This window comes from Babylonia areolata, chromosome 28, assembly GCF_041734735.1.
Source record: "Babylonia areolata isolate BAREFJ2019XMU chromosome 28, ASM4173473v1, whole genome shotgun sequence".
NCBI lineage: Eukaryota > Metazoa > Mollusca > Gastropoda > Neogastropoda > Buccinidae > Babylonia > Babylonia areolata.
The window spans coordinates 20,538,785-20,546,472 of NC_134903.1; the positions used below are offsets into that span (position 1 = coordinate 20,538,785).

Here is a 7,688-nt window from a genome sequence, read left to right on the forward strand (position 1 = left end):
CCGATAACGGTTTCAGACAATAAGGCAACATCATCAGCCAATAACAATAAAAACAGCTCTAAATAGTCATGTGTGAATGTTGCACCATGCTTTCCCTCTCTAATAATTTCCAATGCTAACTCGTTAATGAATAAAGAAAACAACACAGGACTACAGGCATCTCCTTGCTTCACGCCTCGGGTACAGTTAATGTAATCAGTCAATTTATCCCTACATCTAATTCTTGCTTTGACACGGACATACATGCTATGAATACATTTATAAAGTTTACCTCTGACACTATTCTTCCAGAGTATAGGCCACAGTAATTTTCTATCTACAGAATCAAAAGCCTTTTCGAAATCGATGAATGCAACATAAAATTTACGATTCGGGCAGAACTGTTTCTGTATCAGCGCTAACAGCGTAAATATATGGTCAACAGTAGAGTAGCCCTTTTTAAACCCTGCTTGGTGTTCTCCTGTCAAATCAAATTCTGTTACCCATTCTTGAAATCTGTTGTTGATAATTGTACTAAATATTTTACTACTAACGTCGCACAGTGATATTCCTCTATAATTATTTACCTAATTGACATCACCCTTTTTAAATAAAGGAAGAACAATACAGTCACACCAACTATCTGGGTAAGAACCCTTGTCAAATAATGCATTGAAAAATTTTACCAAAAAGTCAACCACTTTGTCCCCTGCAAATTTTATCATTTCCCCAATCATATCATCTGGACCGGCGGCTTTACCATTCCTTATCCCTCTTACAACAAGCAATACTTCTTCTTTTGATATCGGACGGTTCATGGGACTATACACATCTGGATCATCATCTACGTTATTTATAGCATTACTATCTTCGGCTGTACTTTCTACTTCTGCCTCTAATTCAAGCAGGCCTTTAAAGTGATTAAACCAGTCATCAACTGTTAGTCTATTATAAACTTGCTTTCTTTTAAAAGATACCCTACGCACAGTTTTCCAAAACTCTCTTTGATTATTTACTGAAGAGGTAAGTTTTTCTAACATTAAATCATTATACTGTCGTTCCTTTCTTATTAACAAATTCTTGTATTCTCTCCTTGCAACACAATAAGCATCGCTGTCATCTTTATTCCGTGTTTTTCTAAATACTGAAAGTAATTTTTTTGCCTCAGCCTTACTTGATTTACATTCTTTATCATACCAATCATTTTCTTCGCGTTTAGTCAAATAGATTTTCTTTTTCATACAATCAGCATGTCTTCTAAGACAATCATTAAGCATGTTCAAAGCACCATTGCAATCAAAATCAATTAAACAAATAGCACGGTCAAGTAATGACAATATTTCTTCTGAGTGTAATGCATTTATATAATCAAATTCAAAATCACCATTCCATACATATTTCTCTATGAATTGGTCCACTGCCACAGGAACAGACAAAAGTGAATCATTTCTTTTCTGCTCAAAACTCAAGTACAGCTCAACAGGTGAATGATCTGACTCAAGTCTGTCTGATACAATTAGTTTACATGATGAGAAAACAACCACAAACAATTCCTTAGAGAGAGAGAGAGAGAGAGAGAGAGAGAGAGAGAGAGTCCATGTAATAATGCATAACCTGCTGTTTCAGACAGGAAAACGTATCTGTTGTGAAGACACACAACAACACACACAAGACCACACAGCACCACACATCACAACAACAGGACAACACATAATTATGAATCAACGCACACTTATAGATTTACTTATTCGTTTTCTTGTTTCATTGGGGTTTTTTCAATCACGTACTTACCTAATGATTTCATTCTTCACAGGATCTCCCGGAACTCTCAGCAGATCCCAACGGTGCAAAGGAAGGTAAGACAACTCTGCTTCAGATGGCACAGATCTGACGTCATTTGCAGACAAAACTTGGCTTCAGGTGGCATAGATCTGACGTCACTTGTAGACAACTCTCTGCTTCAGATGGCACAGATCTAACGTCACTTGCAGACAGCTCTCTGCTTTAGAAGACAAAGATCTGACGTCACTTGTAGACAAAACTCTACTTCAGATGGCACATATCTGACGTCATTTGCAGACAGCTCTCTGCCTCAGAAGATACAGATCTGACGTCACTTGTAGACAAAACCCTGCTTCAGATTGCACAGATCTGACGTCATTTGCAGATAGCAATCTTCTTCAGATGGCACAGATATGACGTCATTTGTAGACAACTCTGCATCAGATGGCACAGATCTGACGTCATTTGCAGACAGCTCTCTTCTTCAGATGATAGAGGTCTTAAAAAACCACCACCACGACAAACACAACAGAAAAACGGTTTGAATTTCACCTCTGTGATAAAACATCACTTGTTACAAGGTGTACAGTAAAGTGGGTTTTTATTATTATTATTATTTTTTTTTTTTTTTTTTTTTTTATTTTTTTTTTTTTTAAACAAGCTTGCTTGTCTTTTTAAATGACGGAAAGAATGAAACATGATGATAAAACCAATTTTTAGGCGAAAAAACAACTTATTCTCAAGTCAGCTAGTTACATTCGGGTTTAAAGTCGTCAGCTACCTCACGTGCTATGACCGACGTGGATAACCAGCCCAGGAGAATGACGTGGGAGTGTAGAAACTACCATAACTATAACCCGTTAAGATGGACAGCCGAGGTGCCAGTTTTAATGGAAGCTGTGTGATAAAACTGTGTGCATTCTGGTTCGTTTTGCAGAGAGCCGGAGAGATGCACATCTTCAGAAACGTGTCTTCTGGCTCGGGTGAGGGACGCCCCATATGCGCACCGTACCGCCTTGAAGAGAGCCGGTTACGACACGTTGCTTCGCTGTGCAACACAAGTCTCTGTTCAAGTCTGCTTTTCCCTTCTTTTTTATTTATTTATTTATTTATTTTTATTTCATTTTTTATCTGAAGCACGAGAATCTAATCTGAAAAGCCCTATTTATAGAATCCATATGGCCCTATACGCCACCTGTCTGTCCGAATCTCTCTGTAACATGTTCTTTCTATCTCTCCCCCTATCTGCCTGTTACTTGTTGATCTTACCCAGCCATCTTTTTCATCATCTCCCATTTCCTTGACTCATTTTTTGGTCTTTGTTTGAATAATCAGGTGTTTGTATTTGTTGTGTTTTTTTCTTCTCTGTTTCTTTTATCATAACGTGAACTGATTTTTCTTTCTGTTACTTGTAACTCATAGTTTGACGATTTGTATTTCTGGCACACAAGCAGCAATAAAGACTCCAAGACATCAATGTGCTCGTCTGAGTGTCTGTGAACATACGATTCCCGAATGTCCATTCACTGTTAACAAGCACCTACAACTCCTGGGCACGGAACAAAGACAAAGAACTCATTTATCACTCAGCAAAATTAGACTTTTAGTCACAAAACAAGAAAAGAAAAAAACTCTCAATCACTTGATAAAGGCAGACAACTATTTGCAAACAAGGACAGACAACTTGTCTACGTAAAATCACGTGACATAAAATGGCAGATAACGTTACAAGCAGACAAAAGGCAATCAACTCTTAATTGCCAAACAACGGTAGATAACTACTTATCACTATGCATGCAGTGTGTGTGTGTGTGTGTGTGTGTGTGTGTGTGTGTGTGTGTGTGTGTGTGTTACAGGATGTTTAATGTTCAAGTTTGATCTTCTGCTTGCGATTGTGGTTCAGGCGCTAGTCAGGTCAAGGCAAGTCAAGATCTTATTTCATGATGGTAAATTCAATAAGGAATAATTCCTTTTTTTTTTTTTTTTTTTTTTTTTTTTACATCAAGCGATCAATGAAAAAAATACAAAAAATTATAGGGGTGAGAGAGAGAGAGAGAGAGAGAGAGAGAGAGAGAGAGAGAGAGAGAGAGAGAAAACAAGCAGATGAAAAGCAGTAACTAAAACAAAAATGCATATACATACAAGAATAGTGTGATAATGAAATACACAATTGCATTTCTCTCTCTCTCTCTCTCTCTCTCTCTCTCTCTCTCTCTCTCACACACACACACACACACACACACACACATGCTCGAACACAAATGCACCATGCTCACCCTACCCACATACACATATTCCCTCATAGAATACAAAATCCTTGCCAGCACAAGCATATTCAAAAAATTCACAACTGATGAAAGAAGTATTAGACTGATAAATCAAGATTTGTATCACTGTTTCATTTTCAAACTGATGATTCTTCAGATTTTTCTTAAACACGTTATCATTCATGATACTTCATACAGTGTGGAAAATTACTCCTTAAAATTTCCACCAGAATACAGAAAGCTGGGTTTGTAAAGGTTGTTTCTTGGTCTGGGTATGCAGAGCATACACCATATTTAACAGACGTAGATTTTGAGGCTTGAATATTTACTGTTACTGTTTCCTGTCAGAAAGAAAAGATTGTATAAGGTGAGTATAATCTGGTGGTAATTCACAAGCTATTAATTTACGTAGTAACGAGAAGTGATTGATTACATCAGAAGCTTTTTCAAAATCTATAAAGAGGAGACCTGTGAATCTGTTTTCATTTATGTTATGTAGAAGGCCTGACTAAGCGCGTTGGGTTACGCTGCTGGTCAGGCATCTGCTTGGCAGATGTGGTGTAGCGTATATGGTTTTGTCCGAACACAGTGACGCCTCCTTGAGCTACTGAAACTGAAACTATGTAGAAGACTGTCACACACACACACACACACACACACACACACACACACACATATATATATATATATATATATATATATATATATATATATATATATATATAAGGTATATATAAGGGTAAACTGAATTGGACGTGGACTCGATTGTGCTGAATATGGAATTCAGGTAAGCAGTCTGTAGGAACAACAAACTGTAGCACCTCTGCTATGCGGAGCAGAAGAAGGAGAATAAGAGGAAGACGTAGCAGGAAAAATCTCCACCTTTAACCCATCAGGTGCCACGGGCATCGAACTCAGGAAACTAGGGCGAGAATCCAACGCTTTAACCATCTGACCACCGCGACCTTCCTCTGTATTGTGAACAAGTCACTCTTATTTGACACACACACACCCATGTACCCGGTTTTCGCTAAATCATCATTCATCTCCCTCTTCTTCGAAACGATAATACTCGAATGTGTACATTAATACTCTGACAAAATGTCTTCCATCACCGATATGTGTGACGGGATATTATATGTATTTTGTATTTGCATTTCTTTTTATCACAACAGATTTCTCTGTGTGAAATTCGGGCTGCTCTCCCTAAGGAGAGCGTGTCGCTTCACTACAGCCCCCCCCACCCCACCCCACCCCACCCCCACCCACCCCCTTTTTTTTTTCTTTTTTTTTTTTACCTGCGTGCAGTTTTTATTTGGTTTTCCTATCGAAGTGGATTTTTCTACAGAATTTTGCCAGGAACAACCCTTTTGATGCCGTGGGTTCTTCTACGTGCGTAAGTGAAAGCTGCACATGGGACCTCGGTTTATAGTCTCATCCGAATGACTAGCATCCAGATCACCACTCAAGATCTAGTGGAGGGGGAGAAAATATCGTCGTCTGAGCCGTGATTCGAACCAGCGCACTCATCTTCTCTCGCTTCCCAGGCGGACGCGTTACCTCTAGGCCATCACTGCACATTAAACAAGATTCCTTCTCCCTGACACACTAAACTTCTGAAAGGCAAAGAAGCACCATAGTGTGTGCTTTGCAAACCAACCTCTCGGTATCAAATATTTGCTGACTGAATGCTAGGATCTGCGTGATTATATTAGGCACAAACACTTCACACTGAACTCCAAGAGTCTGTTTCACGAAGTACCTCGTCAGGTCCTGAAAGAAATAAGTGTGTATTTTAACCTGATTCAAACTGCACGTGGACTGAATGTGGCGTGGCTGGATTAGTACTGTTGATACATTTTTTACTGACATTTTAAAAATGATTTCTTTCTTCCTGGTTTTAACTTTTGATAGGTTTTCGCCCTAGACGGCTCTGTGTGGTAGGTAGGTATGATGGTGACATCATTTCTTTTGATATGAAGCTCCATGGTGAGGGATTTGCGACGAGCCTCTTTGACCTAAATATCTGCTGATCAACTGCTGGGGTCTGCTTATTGTCAGGTACATTTCACAGATTGCTCGTGATTCGCGGAGTTCGTCCTGATATTATTATTATTATTATTATTATTTTAATCTTTATATAAAAAAAAAGGAATGTAAATTGGCATGGCTACATTATAAGATCTTCTTCTTCTTCTTCTGCGTTCGTGGGCTGCAACTCCCACGTTCACTCGCATGTACACGAGTGGGCTTTTACGTGTATGACCGTTTTTACCCCGCCATGTAGGCAGCCATACTCCGCTTTCGGGGGTATATTATAAGATCAAACGGCCTTGCTAAAACAATCAACCAAGGAACTGTTTATGGAGGGAGACTGAGAGAAAGACCGAGGGAAACAGACGGACAGAAAATCATTTACAAAGAATCGGGTTTTACACTTATCCAAGGAACTGTTTATGGAAAGACTCGGGTTTCTTCGACACACAACCAACAGACATGACTGAGTCTGGTGAACAGCTGTGGGGCCCCAATAACTCATCACAGGGATAAGGGACAAGAAGAAGAAGAAATGGAAAAGGGAAACAAAGGTAAAAGAAGAAGAAGAAGAAGAAGAAGAAGAAGAAGAAGAATGTAGCTTATACTACTTTTACATTTTAGTTGATTGAACAAGAATAGTCTTTTAAACGTATTTTTGTCAGACCTTTCCAATACTGTTTGTTTTCTCCATAACAGTTCTTAATTCCTGACACATTTTCAGTCCTGAAATGGCCCACTGCAACTTTTTTTTCTTTTATTTTTTGCAGAGAAGGTTATATTTGTCAAGAAACATGTAATCACATTTCACATTTGGGTAAACAATATAACAAAATACATTGTTTGATTCCAACAAAAACAATGAAGCATTACGCCGTAGAATCTGCTTCAAGGAAAATACATAAACGCTCACCATTGCTTCACTGAAGTTGTATCATTCATCCAACTGCAATTTTGTTTGTTTGTTTGTTTCTTTGTTTTTGCATATCCCCTATCCCAACAAAGTTTCAAGTTTTAATTATTCTTTCACTCCTATTGGAGTATGGAGGATTGCTGCAAATAATCTTTTCGTGCCCAGAACAAACATTTCCAAATACACAACAATATCACATAAAAGTTGAGAAAACACAAATGTCTTTTAACTCCAAAAGTATAACTAGGCAACATTTGCAAATCTAATCATCTTACTTACAGCTAAAATGACTTTTTTGCCTCCTTTGAGCATATTACAAAAATTAAAAACCGATTTTGGAGACAAATGTTTTTTAAGAACATATCTATTTTGTAACTGATCATAATTGGGACATTCCATTATAAAATGAAAATCATCACCAATCACAGACATGTTACAAACCTTACAAAGCCGTAACTCTCGTGGTATGCCTTTGTGTCTCCCTGTTTCTGTTTCCAGCTTATGATTACTACTTCGAAATCTGAAGAAGCTGATAACATAATTATCAGGCATTTGACATATATTTTTCTCTACCAAATCCACTTTTGAAATTTCGATAAAACAAACACACACACAGTGAGACACACACACACACACACACACACACACACACACACACACACACACACACACACACACACTCTTTAACGTATGATACCTCGGTCAATATACCA

General features: G+C 38.2%; 1 long non-coding RNA gene across 1 annotated transcript in view; it reads left to right on the forward strand.

Annotated features, from left to right (window-relative positions):
* Positions 1–3,232, forward strand: part of LOC143301980 (uncharacterized) — a 7,329-nt gene extending 4,097 nt beyond the window's left edge. The window contains exons 3-4 of the long non-coding RNA XR_013057869.1: positions 1,793–1,835; positions 2,699–3,232. This is a non-coding gene — a long non-coding RNA (uncharacterized LOC143301980). The remainder of the gene's footprint in view (positions 1–1,792; positions 1,836–2,698) is intronic.
* The last annotated feature ends 4,456 nt before the right edge of the window (positions 3,233–7,688 follow it).